The sequence below is a fragment of the Camellia sinensis genome, chromosome 14, assembly GCF_055761805.1.
Source record: "Camellia sinensis isolate YWXY chromosome 14, ASM5576180v1, whole genome shotgun sequence".
NCBI classification, from domain to species: Eukaryota; Viridiplantae; Streptophyta; class Magnoliopsida; order Ericales; family Theaceae; genus Camellia; species Camellia sinensis.
The window spans coordinates 134,217,866-134,238,190 of record NC_138974.1 but is presented as its reverse complement, the minus strand read 5'-3'; the positions used below and the strand labels follow the sequence as shown (position 1 = coordinate 134,238,190).

The window sequence follows — 20,325 nt, the reverse complement described above, 5'->3', positions numbered from 1 at the left end:
CTTACCAATAAGATAATATTTTTCGTACCATTCGAACCTCAATTTTTCGGGTTACGGAGCATTTTTCTTTCCGAAAGTGGCATGTATTGGCCAGGTTAGTGTCATCTGAGATTTTTATACATTTCAAATCACAATTTTGACGTTCCTCTACCGGTCATCGGTTCATGCGAATCACAATCCCTTTTAACAATTGGTAAATTAGTTTTTTTTTCTTAAAATTAATATAATTATTACGTTGTGCTTTTGATGAAGCACAGTAATTAGACTTTAATTTATATTCTATTTCAACGATTTGTTTTATATGGGTAAAAAAAAAAAATTGATGAAAAATATTTTCTTATATTTTATAGAGATAGTAAGATAAAGAGTAAAAAAACAAGAGATGATGGCGTGATAGTGAAAAAATAATAATAATAATTATAACAATAATCGTAATATGATAGTGTTGTTGAAAGTTAAGGTATATTTTTCACGTTTTAAAAGTAAATCGTAATATGATAGTGTTGTTGAAAGTTAGGGTATATTTTTCACGTTTTAAAAGTAAAACGTATTTTTTTATTTTAATAAATTTATTTCTTATCGTCATGTTAATTTTTATTTTTTATTATATTAAATGTCAAAAAAAAATGCGAAAAATATTTTAATTCAAATAAACGAAGCGTGAAATAGAAGGGAGATGCCCTCGGAGAGACAGGCTTCAGCTGCGGCTGGCCCACCTATCACCATAAAAACACAGAGTGCATGTATCTTCTCTTTATTACACTTTTGATTTTGATCCAGTAGTTCACAACACACGCGTGTTTAAGTTGAGCATTTATGTTGAATTAAAATCGTAGATCAAAAGATGCACCAAGGATCTTTTTAGAGTGTTTTTTTTTAAAAAAATTTTAAAATGGTGTATTGTGTATTTGAAATTTAATATTAAAAAAGTAATATGACTTGTCATTAAATCTCAACCACACAATGCACCACTCTAAAAAATTTTAAAAAAAAAAAATTCTAGAAGACCCTTGCTCCAAAAGATGCCCAGGTCCCACGCGCGACGCCACCGTTTTGTATCAGCAACCAACCTCATCGTCCGTGTTCTTTCTCCCACTTTACTCTTTCTCTCTCCTCTTTTTTTGCCTTTTTTTTTTTTTTTTTTTTGTTTTTGGTCTGAAAGAGAGAGGGAAAGGTCGGACTCGGGACAGTCAAAACAAGTCTCAGAACTCGCACTCTGAAGAAACAAATTCACACAACAACACCTTGTTCAGATCACATCCTCTGATTCTCACTACAGGTATTACTACTAAACTAAACTCTCTTTCTATTTCTAATTTTTTTTTTTCATCTAGTTGTTAATCTAATTTTGTTCTGAGTAATCAATTTTTTAAAAGTAAGAATTCTGTTTGGTTACCGAGAAAGCCGGAGGAAAATAAACGGAGGAGCAAATCCGAACCTTATATATAAAAGCTTCTATTTCTTTGGTTCCAATTATCGAGAAAAAAAAAAGAAATGATTTCTGAGTCGTCAAAGACATGGAATTAAACCTATTTCATTTCTTGTACTTGTGATTTGGCTGCAAATGAAACGGAGCCTGATTTTGTTTCATGATTTTCAGTTATTTATTTATTTATTCAATTATTGTTCTTTCTGATTTCATTCACGGATATTACACGAGTCACCTGATTTTGTTGGCGTCAGTTCACTTTAGTATCGATGCTATTAATTTCTTTAGGGTTTAATAAATCTAATGTTTTTAATGAATTTGAGTACAAAAGGAACCATGTTTAACTCTCAAAAGATGTTTGTCTAAATCTTCTTACAGATTTCTTTATTAATAGTTTTGAAATGCCTTTGCAAAGCTGTGAGTTGGGTAGAAGTGGGAAAGTTAATCTATTGGATGGGTTGTGCTTGTGTTGCTTCAGGGATGATCTATTCCTTGCATTTCATTAGCAATTAGCACATTTTCCTTTGGTGTTTTATGAAATTTTCTTTCTAATGTGATGTACCTTCTGTATTTGTTTTTAATCTCAGAAGACCTATCCATATTACACAGAGATAGGAAGGCATCTCCTCTTAACACATGATGCTCTTATGTGTCTTAATTATACCACTTCTTTAAGCAAGAAAATTCATATCTGCTTTGTGAATTAGGCTGGAATGATGATGGATTATTTATAATGACTCTTATGTTCGTATGATTTTTGTTGGACCAGTTGCTAGAAAATGGATTCATGTGACTGCATTGAGACTCAATGGCCTGCTGATGAGCTTCTGGTGAAGTATCAGTATATATCAGACTTCTTTATTGCTGTTGCATACTTCTCTATTCCTTTGGAGCTCATTTATTTTGTACAAAAATCAGCATTCTTCCCATATAGATGGGTGCTAATGCAGTTTGGTGCTTTTATTGTTCTTTGTGGAGCAACCCATTTCATAAGTTTGTGGACATTCTCTATGCACTCTAAAACTGTTGCTGTTGTGATGACTGTAGCGAAAATTGCTACTGCTGTTGTGTCATGTGCAACGGCTTTGATGCTTGTGCATATTATTCCTGATTTGCTAAGTGTCAAAACACGAGAAGTATTTTTGAAGAATAAGGCTGAAGAGCTTGACAGGGAGATGGGTCTTATTATGTCTCAAGAAGAAACTGGAAGGCATGTTAGGATGCTTACTCATGAAATTAGAAGCACACTTGACAGACACACAATACTAAAAACTACTCTTGTTGAGTTGGGTAGGACTTTAGACCTGAAGGAATGTGCATTGTGGATGCCATCACAAAGAGGTTTGAATCTCCAACTTTCTCACACTCTAAACAATCTTATGCCTGCTGGATCTTCTGTGCCAATCAATCTTCCCATAGTCAATGAAGTCTTTAATAGTGCTGAAGCAATCCGTATTCCACATACATGCCCATTAGCAAGGATCAGACCTGTGGAAAGATATGTGCCACCTGAAGTTGTTGCCGTACGGGTTCCTCTTTTACATCTTTCAAATTTCCAAATTAATGATTGGCCTGACCTCTCTGCAAAAAGCTATGCTGTGATGGTTTTGATTCTCCCTATGGATGGTATAAGAAAATGGCGCGACCATGAGTTGGAACTTGTGGAAGTTGTTGCTGACCAGGTTTTTTTTTACCCACTCATCCTTTCCATTTGCAGCTTTTTGATTGCCTTCTGATTTTCTGAAATGTTGTGTTATCTCATACTTTCGAAGTGGCTATTATTCAACCTGCTATAGAAGTTATAATTATCTGTTTTGCTTGAAATTTTTGAACATAAATCATGCGTTCTCTTTTTGTTTATGGTTCGCTTTTCACTGCCTGGGAAATTGAGTAAAAAATTTTTAATCAACTGCTGTTCACCATTGTTATTAGTTTTAGTTCAATTCCCTGGGACACAGACGAAAGCATGGTTTGGTCCTCTCTTAAAAATTGTGTAAATGATAGATAAATTGTTTGTTTTATATGACCCTGTTTTGCATTTTCTCTGTTTCCACCTACTGGTATTGGGTCATAGAAATTTCAGTTTTGTACCCCATAAATCTCAACTCAAGTATGACTATCTATTACTGGTTAACCCCAAGTTCTTGTATTTTTGTAACTGACTTTAGAAATTAGTACTTGGGAACTTGATTTGACCTGGGGAAACAATTAGTAATTGATAAAAGAAAGTGCTGCAAGTGCAAAGTCCTGGCTTGTCAAGTGCAATCTGAGACTTGTTCAATGCAATCCATTAATTTGTGCTTATTAGTGGTAGGTTTCTCCATTAGACTTTGTTTACTACACCTTATGGAACCATTTTATATGATGGAGCAACAAATGAATTACTAAAAATAGTATGGTTGTTATGTACAAGTAGCAAGATACATCAGTGTTCTTAAATATCAAGCAGTGCATCCATTGATTATCTACTATCAATAATTATTTTGATACATTCAATAGGGTATAGAATCACTCTTATATATGCAGCGGTGTTAACAGGTGTATTCAACAAAATGAATTCTCTTCCTTTCTATCTTTTCTAGATTTTTATATTTGTTTGGATTCCTGGTTACAGAAAAAGGAAAGTTTGGGAATTTCCTGGAAAAAAAAAAAAAAAGTACTGTGTCACTAGATCAGTTCGACTCCTATTGGATGTGAAATGCACCCTAATATGATTAATATAGCTGAAAAATGATGCTGGAGCTATGTGCATCTTGCAGTTGTTCTTGAGTGATGCTGCAGAGCCTTATAGTATGAGCAATTCATAATAATGTTTCCCCAACTCAATGTAATAATGTGAAAAACTGCCATATGCATCAAGTACTTGATACAAGTTATGGTTGGTTGGATAGTTCATTCTGTTTGGGACTTCTGTCCTCCCCTTCTGCCTGTAACTGCTGCCTCTAAAATATGAAGATGATGGACACTCTGAGCATTCATTTTTTTAAAAAAAAATAAATTAGAAATTAGAAATTTTCTTGTTATCATCAGCGGATGTTTTCTCATGCTTAATATACTTTTTTCTTATATAAAGGTAGCTGTTGCTCTTTCTCATGCTGCAATTCTAGAGGAGTCTATGCGGGCCCGTGATCAGCTCATGGAACAGAATGTTGCTCTAGATTTAGCTCGACAAGAAGCAGAGATGGCTATCCGTGCTCGCAACGATTTCCTAGCTGTCATGAACCATGAAATGAGGACACCCATGCATGCAATTATCTCGTTATCTTCGCTTCTTTTAGAAACTGAACTGACTCCCGAACAAAGGGTTATGATAGAGACCATACTCAAGAGTAGCAACATGTTGGCAACACTTATTAATGATGTACTGGATCTTTCTAGACTTGAAGATGGTAGCCTAGAATTAGAGACGGGGGTGTTCAATCTTCTTGAGGTTTTCAGACAGGTAATTTCCCTTTATAAAATTACTAGATGAACTTGAATGTCTGTGACAATAATAGTGATGTTGATGTTGATGTCCTTTCTTTTTTAATTGTAGGGCATCAATTTGATAAAGCCTATCGCATCTGTAAAGAAGCTATCCTTGACACTTATTTTGGCCCCGGATTTACCTGTCTATGCTGTTGGTGATGAGAAACGGCTAACACAAACAATCTTAAATATTGCTGGCAATGCTGTGAAGTTTACAAAAAAGGGTTACATCTCAGTTGTTGTTTCTATTGCAAAACCAGAATCTTTGAGAGACTGCCGACTTCCCGAGTTTTATCCTGTGTCAAGTGAGGGCTACTTCTTTTTAAGAGTGCAGGTTGAGTACTCCATTACTTTTCTTTTGAATAAATTTAAGTGCCCTTTTTTAATCCATACTGTGTCTGTAAAATGAACATTTGTAAGGTGCATCATCCATTTATACGTCAAACTTGAGCAGTTTGTCCAGACAGTGCAGGGCAGACCTTCGGACTTCTTTTTTTTTTTTGTTATCTTACACAAATAAAATAAAAATAAAAACCAAATAAATTATTAAAAAAATTCTATAATTCTTCGAACGTGAGGAATCAATTTTTTTTTATCTATATTTTAGCTGTTTACTGGCATGGAATTGGAACTTTTGAAAACATGCTTGCCTTCCATTTGCAGGTTAAAGATACTGGCTGCGGTATCAACTCGCACGATATACCACTCATTTTTACCAAATTTGCTGAGCCTCGAAGCGGTTCAAACCGAAATAATGGTGGTGCTGGTCTGGGACTCGCCATTTGCAAACGGTAATAGTTGTGATCAATGATTCTTCTTCCTTATAATATATTTCATAGGAAGTTCTGTTAGCCATCTAACATTAGAGTATTCTTTTGCTTGCGTTGGATGTTTTTACATTGTTTGCAAGTTACGTTGAAATGATTGAATCAGGTTTATAAATCTAATGGGAGGTCACATTTCGATTGAGAGCGAGGGCTTGGACAAGGGTACCACAGTTACAATCATCGCGAGACTTGGAATCTGCAATAGCCCAAATGAACCAACAATGCAGCAGGTTGTACTTGCAGGTAGAGCAAATCAAGGGGAGTGCAGATCTCATTGGACATAAACCATGGGCGGAGCTATATGCATGAAGTAGTGGGTGCAATTTTAGAATTATGTAGTATTATATAAAATTTTTGAGAGGTTTTTATAAATTGATGCCATTAAAATTGTTCAAAAAATAGATTTATCAACAAAATAATAATAATAATTGTTTAAAAGAATAATTAATTCTATACTTATCATATTTGTATGTCACTTTTTGTTTGGCATGTATAACTATTAATAGTTGAATATGAATATTAATGGGACTTTTATAGATATTATTATAACTATCATTGTGAATGTCAAACATTAGAAGTTGGATTTTTTTAAAAACAGGGATGGGCTATACCCAATATAATGCCTTTATTTTAAAATAACATGTTGTGGATATTTTTTTTTTAAATTTTAAATTCCCTTTATTTTCAGTCACAATTAAATTATAAAAGGTATACAAATTTTTTTTTTATTTTTATATTTGTTATAAAAATAAAAGACATATAAAAATTATGAAAAATATAAGTTCTTTATTTTCCTTGCACCATATAATTTAATTATGATTGAAAATTGAGGGCATTAATTTTTTTCTAATTCAAGAAATATTATTTAAAAATAATGAAATTTAATTTTATGATAATTTTTAAAAAAATTTCTATTACGAAAAGTATATAATTTTAAAATAGAAAGAATTAAAGAAAATGGTAGCTTAGTGGTAATTAAAATATATTGGGCAAATTTCATTTTACCCTCCTCTAATTTGGATGATGTGCGGCTTACTTCCTAACATTTGAAAGTGACAACATAACCCTCTTGTAATTTGTGGACTGTAGTGCATTGTTAGATTCGTTAACAATTTAATAAAAAAAATTAAAATATTCATATATTTTCGTCATTTATTTGAAAAGCAAAATGTATTTTAACACTGTGCTTTATTCCATGTGCGATTCAACCCCATGTGATTTATTCCCTAGTACAATTTTTTTTTGGGTAGGTCAGTCATAAGTTTCATGTGCGATTTACCCTTTTGAAATTTGAAAATGAGCATATAACCTTTTTTTGTCTGTTATGTATTTCACACTTGTTAAATTGAATGGAATGTTTAGTGGTACACATCAGTCCACAAACCACGTGACAGTTATGTGGTTATTTTTCAAATGTTAGGAAATAAACTATACATGGCCCAAACTACAGAAGAAAGTGAAGTTTGCCCAAACATATTATAAATTTTACTCTTTTCTATGATAATGGAGGTGGTTAAACATATTTAATACAACCTTAAGGCATTGTTAACAAAACCCTAAAACAAAAAAACAGACTTCTTTTGAAGTACGAAATTCTTAATTGCTTATAAAGACATTTTTTATTTTGGGCAAATTACATATACCCCTCGAGGTTTGGCTAAATTACAAATAATCCCTTGAACTTTGAGAAATTACAAATTTCCCCCTGAATGCTATATTTGCATAAGAAATTAGGGGGTAATTTGTTATGAAATATAAACCTCAGAGGATAAATTGTTATGAAAATACAAACCTCGGGAAACGGGATATAATTTTTAAAACCTCAGGAGATATCTGTAATTTAACTAAACCTCGAGGGAGGTATATGTAATTTACCCTTTTATTTTTTGTTTTCCAAGAACAATCATTTTGTCTCCTCTATTTGATTGATGGAAAATCGCAAGTTTGTTGTCCTTAATTTTATTGAAGAAATAATATATTAGTGCACTTAAGTATTATTGTGTAATTCAACTAGTTTGAATTACTTTGTAATATCATTATATATAATATTTTAGTATATTTATAGTAGATATATGAAATTTTATTTTGATAAGCGTTCTAAAATTAAAAATATGATATAATGACCTTGCTGATAATTGATTCAATAAGAATTTTCTGGCTACACCATTATTTATACAAAATCTCCACCAAAAAGGGTTGGAACATTGGAGGTTAACGGAAGTTTTCACAACCTCCTAAAAAGTTTGAGAGAATGCAAAAATATTATATAAAATTCAAGAATTTGTATAAAATATCTTAAAGTAAATTCTAAATAGTTCTAGAAAGGTTAGAAAAGTTGTGGAAGGTTTCAAAAAAATTTCAGACGCCATATTAATTTTACATTCTAGATTATTCCTAAGGATGGCAAGGTTGGGGTGGCCTCATTTAGCTAAACTAAGAATTTTCATTTCCCTTCACTCTACTCCACCCTTGCATCCCCGGCCTGGTCCCACACAAGTTTTTCCGCTCGAAGTAGAATGGGAATGAATTTTACTTCTCTCGCCCTAATTATATTAATTAAATATATTTATATGTATATAATATATAATTTAAATAATATAAAAATAACTGACTAGATGACACTGCTAAAGAAATTTTACTAAATTTTTTTTATAGTCACGCCATTGATCTAAATAGTTTGTCAAAGATTTATCAATGGAGTCTTTAGATGAAAAACTGAGTCTGATTTTTCTACCATCATTGGTCGGGGTTTTGCAGGTGGATCAGAAGCCAACAAACCATCATGAGAGCTAATTTGCATCAGTGGACTGACATTGTGAAAAATTAATGATGTATTTCAATGTGTAAGAGGACTTAATTTGAGCCCATTAAATTAATTAGGCCTAATAGTTCAAGATTGGTGGGTCCGAATTTATCACCATCAAACGGGCTAAATGGCTCTAAGCCTCGAAAGGGTTCGGATCCACGAACCAAGAGACATACTCGGGTCCGGACTCGAAAGGGTATTGAGCAAGCCTAGAGATCCGAGGCACTCGGACTCGAAAGGATTCGGATCCACGAATCTAGAGATCCGAAGGACTTGGCTTCGAACGGATTCAGACGCAATCTAGAAGTCGCTCCGTTAATGAGTCCCAGAACACTTGCGGGCTCGGAGCTTTCCGGGATCTACGCACCAGAACCATGGGCGTAATGGAGTTCGAACAAAGGACCCGATCCCGAGGACGGTGAGTGGAGACAAATTCACTCTTCGGTTAAACTAGCCTATACCCTGGGTCGAGGTGGCACGACCCCGGGGGGTCCATGAGACTCGGCAATATTTTGCGGTAGGACGTCCTCTGGGACTACCCCTGACCCTTTGGGATGATTGGGGATCATTGGTTAGGTGTGGCTAAGAAGAAGGGTTCGCCGAGGGATTGATCTCCTCTTCGGGGTTTTCTCATCCTCGGAGAAGTCACCTCCTCGGAGAGGTCACCTCCTCGGACAAGGTGGTTAGAGAGAATATCCCCCATGTGCTTTGCACATGGGCTCCATCCTACATCATGAGGTGCTTATAAATAGCACCCACCCATAGCTTTACAAGGGATGGATTTTGGAGATTTTTCAACTCTTGGGAAAGAACTAATTTCCTCGCTCCATTATCAACCTTGAGAGTAAAAGTGGGAGATCCAAGGGAGAGCCTTGCCATTATTCTCTCTCTAGCCATTTTGCTTTCTTCTTCACCCAATCTCTTATCTCCATCATCTCCTTTACTCTTGTGTTCTTGAGTTGAGACCATTGAAGAATCTAAGCCTCTCACAATTCTTCTAGAGAATTCGAAGTTGCTCTTCAAGGATCTTTGAAGATCTTCGAATTTTCCAACTCCTTTCTTGAACCCTCTCCTACATTTTGGCGACTCCGCTGGGGAGGCGGATTGGTTAATGGTCTCAACGAGATCTGGAATCCACACAACTCCAACAAGGATGACGGGAGAAGATGAAGTTCACCAACAAGGATCCTCTAATGGTGGTGATGACAGAACCATGGCTCCAGATCAACCACTTTTGCTTGAAGCCATTCAAGGACTTCAAAATACTCAGCAAGAGATTCTTACCACTCTTCAGAATCTCACTCATACCATGTTGGTGATGAGTTCTAACTTTGCACCGGCGCCAAACGGAAATCAAACTGGTGGTGGAGTTATTCCCGCCGGAGCGCAAAATCAAATCCAAGGAGAAATAGGCCCCAATCAGTCTATGGCTCATGGCAACACGGCCACAGTAACACATGCTCAAACCACAGTAGGCGGCAGCAGTTTGCCCATGCCCGGGCTCCATGGCGTGCCAAGCCAAGATCCAATGGTGACTAGGGGAGTTTCTGGTGTAATGAATGGCGCTCCGACGACTGTTGGTGTCCAGGAAAACATAAGGAGCATGATGGCGCAAAAGGGAGCTCTGCCCGTACCTAATCTTGTTACGCCATCAATAAATGTTACCCAAGCACCAAGCGGGCCTCCTTTGGTGCCGACAACAAATCTGCAAGCACAACCCAGTATAGCAGCGCCGTGCGGTGGACTCTACGGGCCTCAATTCAATATCCCATCACCAACTGGCTTGTCTATAGGCGCTGATGGCCAGTATCGTCAAATGTCCTCACCAATGATGAATTCGTAGCACCAGAATGGCCAAGTCGCCCCTAGCTCAGTCTTCGGGTCCATAAGCCAAGTCCCGGGGATACCACCATCAAACTCTCTCCCTCAACAGTTTTTCACTCTCGCCGATGTGCAGGCCATGTTCGATCTCGAACGGGTCAAGAGGACCTTACCCTCTTTGCCTGATCCAGACGTCAAGCCGCCTTACCCCATTGAGATGCTGAGCTATCCATACCCTGAGGGGTATACAGTGCCGAAGTTCATCAAGTTCGACGGCAAACAAGGAAATGCCCGAGAACATGTTGTGCGATTCATCGAGACTCTGGGTATTCATGGTTCAAACCACGTCCTCCGACTGAGAGAATTCTCTAAGTTCCTCACCGACCGAGCATATAGTTGGTATGTTAATTTGGCCCCAAACTCTGTCCGAAGTTGGGAGGAAATGGTTAACAAATTCCACTCCAAGTTCTTTCAAGTGGCGGAGAAGGTGACCACACTTACATTGTGTAAAGAGAAGCAACAAAAAAGTGAAGACATCCTTGATTACGTCAAAAGGTTTCAGGACAAGGCCATGGATTGTCATGAAGCAGTTGAGGAGAGTTATCTGGTTCAAATCTGTCTAGAAGGGGCATTGAGCAGGTACAAAATGTTTCTAGTTAATCACAAGCTACCCACCTTCTCGGCATTAATAGAAGCAGCTCGGAACATTAGCATTCCTCAGGCTCAGGAGTCCGGATTTAAGGCCAGTTACAAGACTAGTTTCAAATCGTCTCGTGGACCTATTGTTGCTGTCGCCTCTGCCCCAGATGCCCGAAAGTCACAAGGAGGAGGTCATAGAGGCCAGAAGAGGAAGCAATATAATGGTGAATAGGGGAATGTTTCTTATCCATGTGGAATCGAGGAAGTAAAAGCTCTAGTTAAGGAATGGGTAGCTGACGGAGAGCTAAAATTGCCTTATGTCGAAGAAATGCCTTCAAAAAAGGACCGCGAGAGCCCTGAATTTTGTGTCTACCATCGTACATTGAAACATCCGACAGAGAAGTGTTGGACTCTCAGGAAAATCTTCAGAGATAAAGTCGAGGCAGACGAATTGAGGTTCAAAAAGCGAGGGACTCAAGACATCCGAGAACAACCATATCCACAACACCGAGACAAGGGCAAGAATGTTGCTATGATAGCTTATGAAGGCCCGATAATCGAGGCTATCGCCAATCTCGATGACGATGACTGTTATCTGGACGACATCCTCAAGCCAGAGGGTGAGCAAGTTTACTATGGAAGTGCTCTCGATCCAGAGGGCAGAACATTTATGACTCATAGAAAAGATCCCTTTGATCTAGAAGGAGGAGAAGAGTACTATGGAAGAGGAGCGCACCATGTTTATGTGGTACCTTATTTTGAGGAGACTGAGGAGATGGTTAACTACGAGCCTCCAAGAGTGGAAAAAGATTCGGATCACTATGCCAAAACCCTGCAAGACTGTGTAAAGTTCAAGCAGTTCTTTGACCAGCTTGGACTTTCCAGGGAGGCAAGAACAGAAATCACCAAGTTTATTATTAATATAGCCGAGGCACACCATGAGGAATACATGTCGACTGAGGGGTCTATCCCGAGGAAGGCAAAAGAGCAATCTAGTGCCATTACTTTCTCCGAGGCTGATCGGAAGTATCCTTTTTCTCACAATCGCCCGCTTTATGTGACTGCTTTTATTAACGGGGTTGAGTTCAAAAGGGCTTTTCTAGATAGTGGAGCCTCTATCAACATTATGACTCGCGCTACTCTAGAAAAGGCCGGAATCTCTGAAGAACGCATTGTGAAGCAGCCGATAGTCATCACTGGCTTCGGTGGAGAAAGGAGAGTTACTATCGGATGCGTAACAGTTGATTTAGCCGTCGGAGAGATTCGCTCGGCCACCAAGTTCCATATTATCAATTCTGAGGCAAATTATCACATCATTTTAGGAAGGACCTGGATGCATAGATATGGGGCTGTACCATCAAGTTATCATCAGTGTGTTAAGGCTAAATGGAGAAAGAAGACGGTGACAATTCAAGCTGCAGAAAGGCCTTTCGAGATCCATGAAGCTCATTATTCTGATGCCATCTACTTCACCGAATTGGCTGTCGAAGAAGTTCCCACCACCTCTAAGCCTCGAGGGGTCAAAATTCCTCGTTGGGAGGATATCAAAGATGACAAGGAGCCGATGGCAGAATCAAGTAAGCGGGCGATGTCTAGACCAGAAAGTCCGCCTATTCCTTGGAAGGTGATGAAAGTCCGAGAAGGAGGCAAGATGGTGTACTATTTATGAAGGTGAGGGGAGTCGGTTTCTTCAGTCACCGACTCCGAGTCAAAAGAAGAGCCTCCTGACAATGATATAGTAATAAAGCCTGAAGTGGCTCCAGAATGCATGCAAGATGGGCCGAAGCCTCAGCCTGAACAACTTATTGAAGTAGATTTGAGTGATGGACAAGATGCACCGAGGCCGGTATTCCTAAGTTCGAGCCTTAGCCCAGAGAAGCAGGAACAGTTGTTAAAGTTGATAAGCCGATACTCAGATGTGTTTGCTTGGTCATATAAGGAAATGCCCGGACTAGATCCTGACCTAGTCTCCCACTATCTTGATGTGTTTCCAAACTCCAAGCCAATTAAGCAAGCTGCTCGAAAGTATCATCCAGATCTCGAAGAGAAGATTAAGGAGGAGATTGAAAAACTTCAACAGGCTGGTTTCATCCGGCCAATACAGTACCCTACGTGGTTAGCAAACATCGTGCCAGTAAAGAAGAAGAATGGCCAAATCAGAGTATGTGTAGACTTTCGAGATTTGAACAAATCTTGCCTGAAGGATGAATTCCCTCTTCCTCACATGGACACCCTTGTGGATGCCACCTCGGGACACCAGATGTTCTCATTCATGGATGGATTCAGTGGATACAATCAGATTAAGATGGCTGAAGAGGATGCAGAAAAGACTGCTTTTAGAACACCTCTCGGAAACTTCTTCTATACAGTCATGCCTTTCGGACTCAAGAATGTCGGTGCAACTTACCAAAGGGCTATGACTGCAATCTTTCATGACATGATCCATCATGAGGTGGAAGATTATGTTGATGATCTAGTGGTGAAATCCAAGAAAGAAGAAGACCATCTCCGAGACCTTGAGAAGGTATTCAAGAGGTGCCAGAAATTCAAAATGAGGATGAATCCTCTCAAATGTGCTTTCGGGGTGACGGCCGGGAAGTTCCTCGGGTTTCTTGTACATAGGCATGGTATCGAGGCAGATGAAGACAAGGTCAAATCTATTAGAGCAATGCCTCCCCCGCATTCTCAGAAGGAGTTAAAGAAGTTCCTCGGGAAGGTGTCTTATATTCGGAGGTTTATCCCAGCACTTGCAGAGATCTCTGCCCCTTTCGGTTCATTGTTAAAAGGCGATGCCAAGTTCGAGTGGAACCAGGAGCACCAAAAGGCCTTCGAGAGAATCAAGGCGGCCTTGACCTCGCCTCAGATCATGATAGCCTCGCAGCCCGGGGTGCCTCTAATGTTGTACTTAACTTCAACCCCCAAGTCCATAGGGGCATTATTGGTCCAAGATGTAGATGGAGTAGAACGCCCGGTGTATTATATCAGCCGAAAGATTCGAGGAGCAGAAGTCCGATATACTCCGGTAGAGAGACATTGTTTAGCTTTGGTATTCACTGCCCAAAAGCTCAGACATTACTTCTTAGCACATCAGATTCAGATTGTTACTAGAAGTGATCAAATCCGATACCTCCTCAGCAAGCCTGCTTTAACCGGGAAGGTGGCAAGATGATTGTTAGCACTGGGTGAATTCGAAATCACATGTGTAGCTCCCAAGGCAATCAAAAGCCAAGCCTTAGCTGATCTCCTTGCTCAATTTCCAAGTGGTGACTACGAACCAGTGAATGAAGAATTAAGAGGAGAGGTGCATGCAGCTATGGCTTCTGAGGAAAGCTTTTGGACATTGAGCTTTGACGGAGCAACAGCCGGAGGAAAAGGAGGAACCGGGATAGTCCTTACAAGCAAAAGTGGGGAAAAGTTATATTTGTCTTATAAACTGGATTTTCGTTGTTCGAATAACGAAGCTGAGTATGAGGCTCTTATTTTAGGTTTGATAGCAGCTGAGAAACACAGTATCAAGAAGATTCGGATCCGGGGGGACTCAAAGCTGATAGTGAAGCAAGTTTCAGGACAGTTCGTCTTAAAGGAGCCTGCCTTGGCCACATATCGAACAACAATCCAAAGGCTTCTTGACAAATTTCAGAAGGTCGAAATAGAGCATGTGCCTCGCTCCGACAACAAGTTTTCAGATGCCCTCGCAACATTAGGGGCAAGGGTTGACATTCCAGAGGAAGAGGCAACAATTGTTATCAAGAAGAGAACAGAACCTTCAATAATACCCGAAGACAAAGACCTTCCGGAGGACTGGAGAGGAGAAGTCCTCGAACAACTCAAAAGCAAAGTTGGAAAACTGACTATGGCCAAGCTTGCCCAATTCACAATTATTCAAGGTGAACTTTACTTCCGAGGGGGTACCGGATTCCTAGCCCGGTGTGTTGGCCAACAAGAAGCGAGCTTCCGATTACAACAAATCCATGAAAAGTCTTGCGGGGATGGGGATATTAGTCTGTACAGAAGAATCTAAAGACAAGGCTATTATTGGCCCGAGATGGAGAAGGACTCGAATCAATTACAGAAGGAATGCGCCAAGTGTCAATCATACATCCGGGAGGATGAGAGTTGCTTTGAAATTGATACCCCTGACTGGAGGCAAGTTTACATTGACTATCTCAAAGAGGGAACACTACCTGAGAGCCCGAGGGACATTGCACACCTCAAGGGGAGAGCAAGGCGGTACTTTCTTGATCAGGACAAGCTTTACAGAAGAAGTATTGAGGGCACTCCCCTGAGGTGTCTCTCCAAGGAGGAGTCAGATCTAGTCCTCAGAAGAGCTCACGAGATTGAACATCAAGGAGGGGCTCGGCTGTTCGAGCAGCTTACAAACTAGAACCACATTCGATAGCCATCTGGGGTAGTCCACATTTGTGATAAATTGTGCCTTAAGGAGCTTATCTACTTCAGAAGCAATAAGGTTATTGCGCTCCGGGTGAAAGATGCGTTGTTTCTGGCGGATGGGTCGGAAATGGGGCTCAATGCTGAGACGGTGGGTGATAAGGAGGGGTCAATACCTGGCATATCGGAGTAGGTCTAGGCAAATACGTCATTGTGCTCAATCAGGAGAGTGGTGAGGTCGGCCTTGGCCTGGGAGGATAGTTGGCTGCCGATCTTGGCAGTTTTTGCCGGGTTGGTAGGATCGATGAGGACCTCGACGAGCTCTTCCACTGGTTCTCCTCTGACCAACTCGTCCTCGTCTCTGACGTCGAGTCCTTCAATGATCATAGCCTCCTTAAGCTTGACTTCTTTAAGTGAGGTGACATAACACTCTCTAGCCACGGTCTACTCTCCCCTCATTGTGCCGACTCCAAGATCGGTGGGGAACTTGATGGCAAGATGGAAAGTGGATGTGATAACTTGGAAGGCATTTAGGGCGGTGCGACCAAGGATGATATTGTAGGCAGAGGGGCAGTTGACAACAAGAAAGATGAGTAACTTTGTGGTCAGTCGCGGGTATTCACCAATTGTGATGGGAAGATCGATGGAGCCGATGGAGGTCACCCGATCACCAGTAAAACTGGCCAATGGGGTTTGGAGAGGGGAAAGACTTTCTTTCCCGATCTTGAGCTGGCGGAAGCAATTTAAGAAAATGATGTCGGAAGAATTGCCGTTGTCGACGAGAACCCATCTGACCTTGTAGTTGAAGAGGAGGGTAGAAATGACGAGAGGGTCGTCATGAGGGTATCGGATGCCTGTGTAGTCGGCGTCCGTAAAGGTGATAGGCTCCGTCCACTGCTTGGGCTATTTGGAGGGTCGGTCCAATGTGACAACTTATTTGTCTGAGCCTTGCCTTATTTTCTTGAGTTCTGCCTGCTGGGCCGAGCGGGATGGTCCTCCACAAGCAAGTCCGCCAACAATGACTTTGATTTCTCCAACTGGTGGGGTGGGGTTACCTTGTGCCCGGGGTTGCTGTGGGAGGCGATCATGACCTTGGTTAGGTTGGGCTGGTTGCGGGGGAGGAGTGCGCCGGCGGTTATTTCTGATGGGTTTAGTCCTTTGTCTCTGCTGAGGGCGAGTTTTCGTGAATCGACTGAGGCGTCCCTGACGTATCAAGCCTTCGACCTGATCTTTGAGGTTAACACACTCCTCGGTATTATGGTCGTGGTCTTGGTGGAAACGGCAGTACTTGGACTGGTCTCGTCGATCGAAAGGAGACCGTGATGGCTGGGGCCATTTTAGGGGGTAGTCTCGTTGAATCTGATTGAGGACTTGTTCCATGGGGGAATTGAGGGGTGTGTACCGTTCGAACCGGCCGGACGGTCGAGTTGGTGCCGACCGGTCGGCTCGGGGGGGTCAGTTTATATACTGAGGTGTTGGGTTATTGTATGGGTGTTTCTAATTTCCGAGTCCTTTCTCTTCTCTCTAGGGGTGGGGTGTTTGGCTATAGGGTCTTGGCGAGCGGCTAGGGAATCTTCGGCGTTCATATATTTTTGGGCTTTGGAGAGTAGGGTTGCCATGGAGGTCAGGGGGTTTTTAGAGAGGGAGAAAAGGAAGTCAGACAACCGTAGACCGGCCATAAAAGCCGTAAGGATGACCTTGTCATAGTTTTCCGCTACCTGCAAGGCTTCGGTGTTGAAGCGGGTAACGAAACTGCGCAGCGACTCCCCCTCAGTCTGACAGATGTTGAGGAGTTGGGTTGCCGGACGTCGTTGGCGCGGAGCTCCAATGAAATAGCTGAAGAAGGAGTCATTGAGGTGCTGGAAAGTGGAGACAGAGTCTGCTGGCAATTGACTAAACCAAAGTCGAGCGGACCCTTTGAGTGTCACGGGGAAAGCTCGACACATGATTTCATCAGGGAATGTATGAAGGATCATGAGGGATCATGAGGGTTCTGTAGGTCTCCAAGTGGTTGATTGGGTCCGTCGTACCATCAAAAGAGTCGATAATGGGCATTTTAAACTTGGAGGGTAGAGGTTTGTCCCGGATGGAGGCGATAAATGGTGAGTTGGCTGTGGTGGATGGTTTATGCTGTATGTTCTGTATGACTCCTTGGAGCTGGAGCTTCATGGCTCGGAGTTCTGCATCCCAGTAAGGGACGTTGTCACCACCAGAGGGAAACGGGAGCTGGACGCTGCTGGCCTCTCCTTTAGGGGTGGGTGTTTGGGCCGATAGATGTGGGACCCGGGGGGTAGATTCATATCTGGGGGAGGCGGTCGCAAACCTTCCAAGTTGGGCGGATGGGGCTGTTGGACAGTGTGGCTCAGAGCTCGTTCTTGGTTGGGTGGAATATCTGGAGGTGGTGGAGGAGGCATAGGAGGGTTTCTTTGGAGTAGAGCATTAATCAAAGCTTGGTTATGCTCGGCCAGGCGGTTAATGCTGTTGGTGAGCTCGGTAAAGTACTATGGTGGGTTGTTTGGATTGGGAGGGTTGGCTTGGTGGTCGGGAACATTGGGGTAGGAAGCCATAGATCTAGTCGTGACCATCCACCTTCGCAGGTGGTAGGAAAGGGGTTATTGGGGAAGGGCCTCCGGCAACAATGAACACAATTGACGCGCGAAGTAAGAGTTCTCACAGACGGCGCTAACTGATGAAACAGTTCGTTCCAGTAGGAACGGGTCGGACTGATCCACGCCCCTCAAGCCTATGTCCGAATAACCAAGCCCACCAGAAGACCTGCACAAGAGTTCAACGAGGAACGGGGAGTCCTCCAGCGAACCCTCCGACGTGCAAGTTAGAGAGAGAAGTGGAATGTGTAGATGGATTAGAGATAGAAAAACTTAACCTTCTTCTTGTCTTTGACGTCTGCTTATATCCTCTGGTAATCATTTCGTTATCCCTTCCGACCTGTCACCTTGGCCGAAAGTCTATGCTCTAGCTTGCCTTGTTGATGGTGAAGCCGTTCCGTCCCAACGGAGAGGAGTTGTCGCAATAAATGCTGTAAGGGGCTTCATTAATGGCGATGTGCAGTGGTAATAACTTTGCAGATCTTTGTCTGCTTATGTGGCTTGCCCTCCTCCTGACATGTGTCTTGATGTTATTGGTTTTTATTGCTACGTGGGGCTTCGGCAGTGTTGGGCCTTAGTATTTGAGTTATATATTGGGCCCTAAATGATAGGCTGTAATCTTTATGGGCTTACTCATATCAAAGGTGAAAAAGATATCTAATAAATTATTTATTAGTTATGAGGATTTGTCTATGATCATTGGCTAATATATGTTGGCAGAATCACAAATTAGTGAAAATAATTAAAAAGAATTTTAAAAATGTAGAGATAGATGCAGTCCTATGTTTTATTATAAGAGAAAATTATGATCTTACATACAACAAAACAAATTGTTTTTAAAATTATTTTGAATTGTTTTCATTTATATATTTTCAAAGTTATAATATGATACTAAGGTACTATGCGTCCTCAATTTTAGTTGTATAACTTTGAGATGTTTCCAAAATTTGAAATTTCATGGCTCATTCAATTATAGCCATAACAAACATACATACCATGAGCTATTCACCAAAGCCACAATAACATCACCTTCCATGATATCCCAACAACAATTCTTTCTCCGAAAAGGAACAAAAACAACCATGAGAACTTAGGTGGATATTCAAATCTTAGCACCAAGGAAAAAAAATAAAATAAAAAAAAGTGAAAGCCATGAAGATATATACCACTATAATAAGGGTGCCAATCAATTCCTCTAAAGAAAAAAGGGTGCCAATCAAATTGCAAAGTAAATTTTAAAAGTATTCGTAACATGTTGGTGGAGAAACAGGCTTCTTCCAATAATTTCGACATAATTGCTAACATTTTGTTTTTGGATTAAACAGAAGAGGGGAACCAAAAGTTCAATAGGGTTATTCATATAACACATGAAAGGTCTGTTTGTATCCAATGGAAAAATTTGTCTGTGCAATCCTATTGATGTATTCTAACTTTTTTGGGTGAATTTTATTTTTTTATTTTTGGGTGAATAATGTATTGTAACATACTATCGTTTGCTTAAAAGGGCAAAAAAAATAAAAAATAATAATAATAATTTAGTCAAAACCTTTCCATTAGACCCTTATTTGGTTAAAAATGATAACTCAATTTATTTTGTTTCATAAATCCCCCAAGGAGGAAGTGAGGAAGAGCAGAGTAATTTTTTTTAATATTGCCTGTGCATATATATATATATATATATCTCACAAAACTCTTTTGACGATGAATACTTTTGCTTTATTTTATACAAGTTTAAAAATGTTGTGTATGTATATTTTTGATTGGTTTATCTTGTATGTACTCTTTTTTTTGTAACGGTAAAATGTTATTATGAATTAGAGTAATATGTTACCGTCAAATAGAGTAACATGTTTCTTTTTAGGTCAATTTCGATGGTATTTTTATTTTTTTTAAGAATTTCAGTGTTAACATAGATCTTATTTGATAAATCTTGATGAGAGATTTTAAAAATTTTAATTTTATTAAAAATCGACATGTAGATCAAAGTTATATTATTTTAAAATTTAAAATATTAATTGTACTATGTGTTGGACTTTTCAAGAAATTAAATTTTTATTATGAAGAAGTTTTGATCAAATCCCACAAACAAATAAAAAAAAGGCTTAGATTGTAGCTTGCAATACATTTTTAATTTACGGTAGTTTTTTTTTTTTATTAATATGTTGGGCTTCATAAAAAATTAAAAAATTCTATCAATACAAGAAAACACCACAAAATAATGTGACAATATCAATTTTATAATTATAACCATCTGAATGTTTTATTCCAAAGTGAAAAATCCACATTTATGAGTTTCTATTTATATATCATTAATCTAAAAAATTATGGTTTATTACTATT

At 39.8% G+C, this 20,325-nt stretch overlaps 1 pseudogene across 1 annotated transcript; it reads left to right on the top strand.

Moving 5' to 3' along the window:
- The first annotated feature begins 756 nt into the window (after nt 1–756).
- Nucleotides 757–6,168, top strand: LOC114271840 (putative ethylene response sensor 1; annotated as a pseudogene). Its single transcript, XR_014350896.1, has 6 exons — nt 757–1,279; nt 2,199–3,111; nt 4,503–4,871; nt 4,965–5,231; nt 5,561–5,688; nt 5,831–6,168. The product of XR_014350896.1 is annotated as a putative ethylene response sensor 1 (transcript).
- The last annotated feature ends 14,157 nt before the right edge of the window (nt 6,169–20,325 follow it).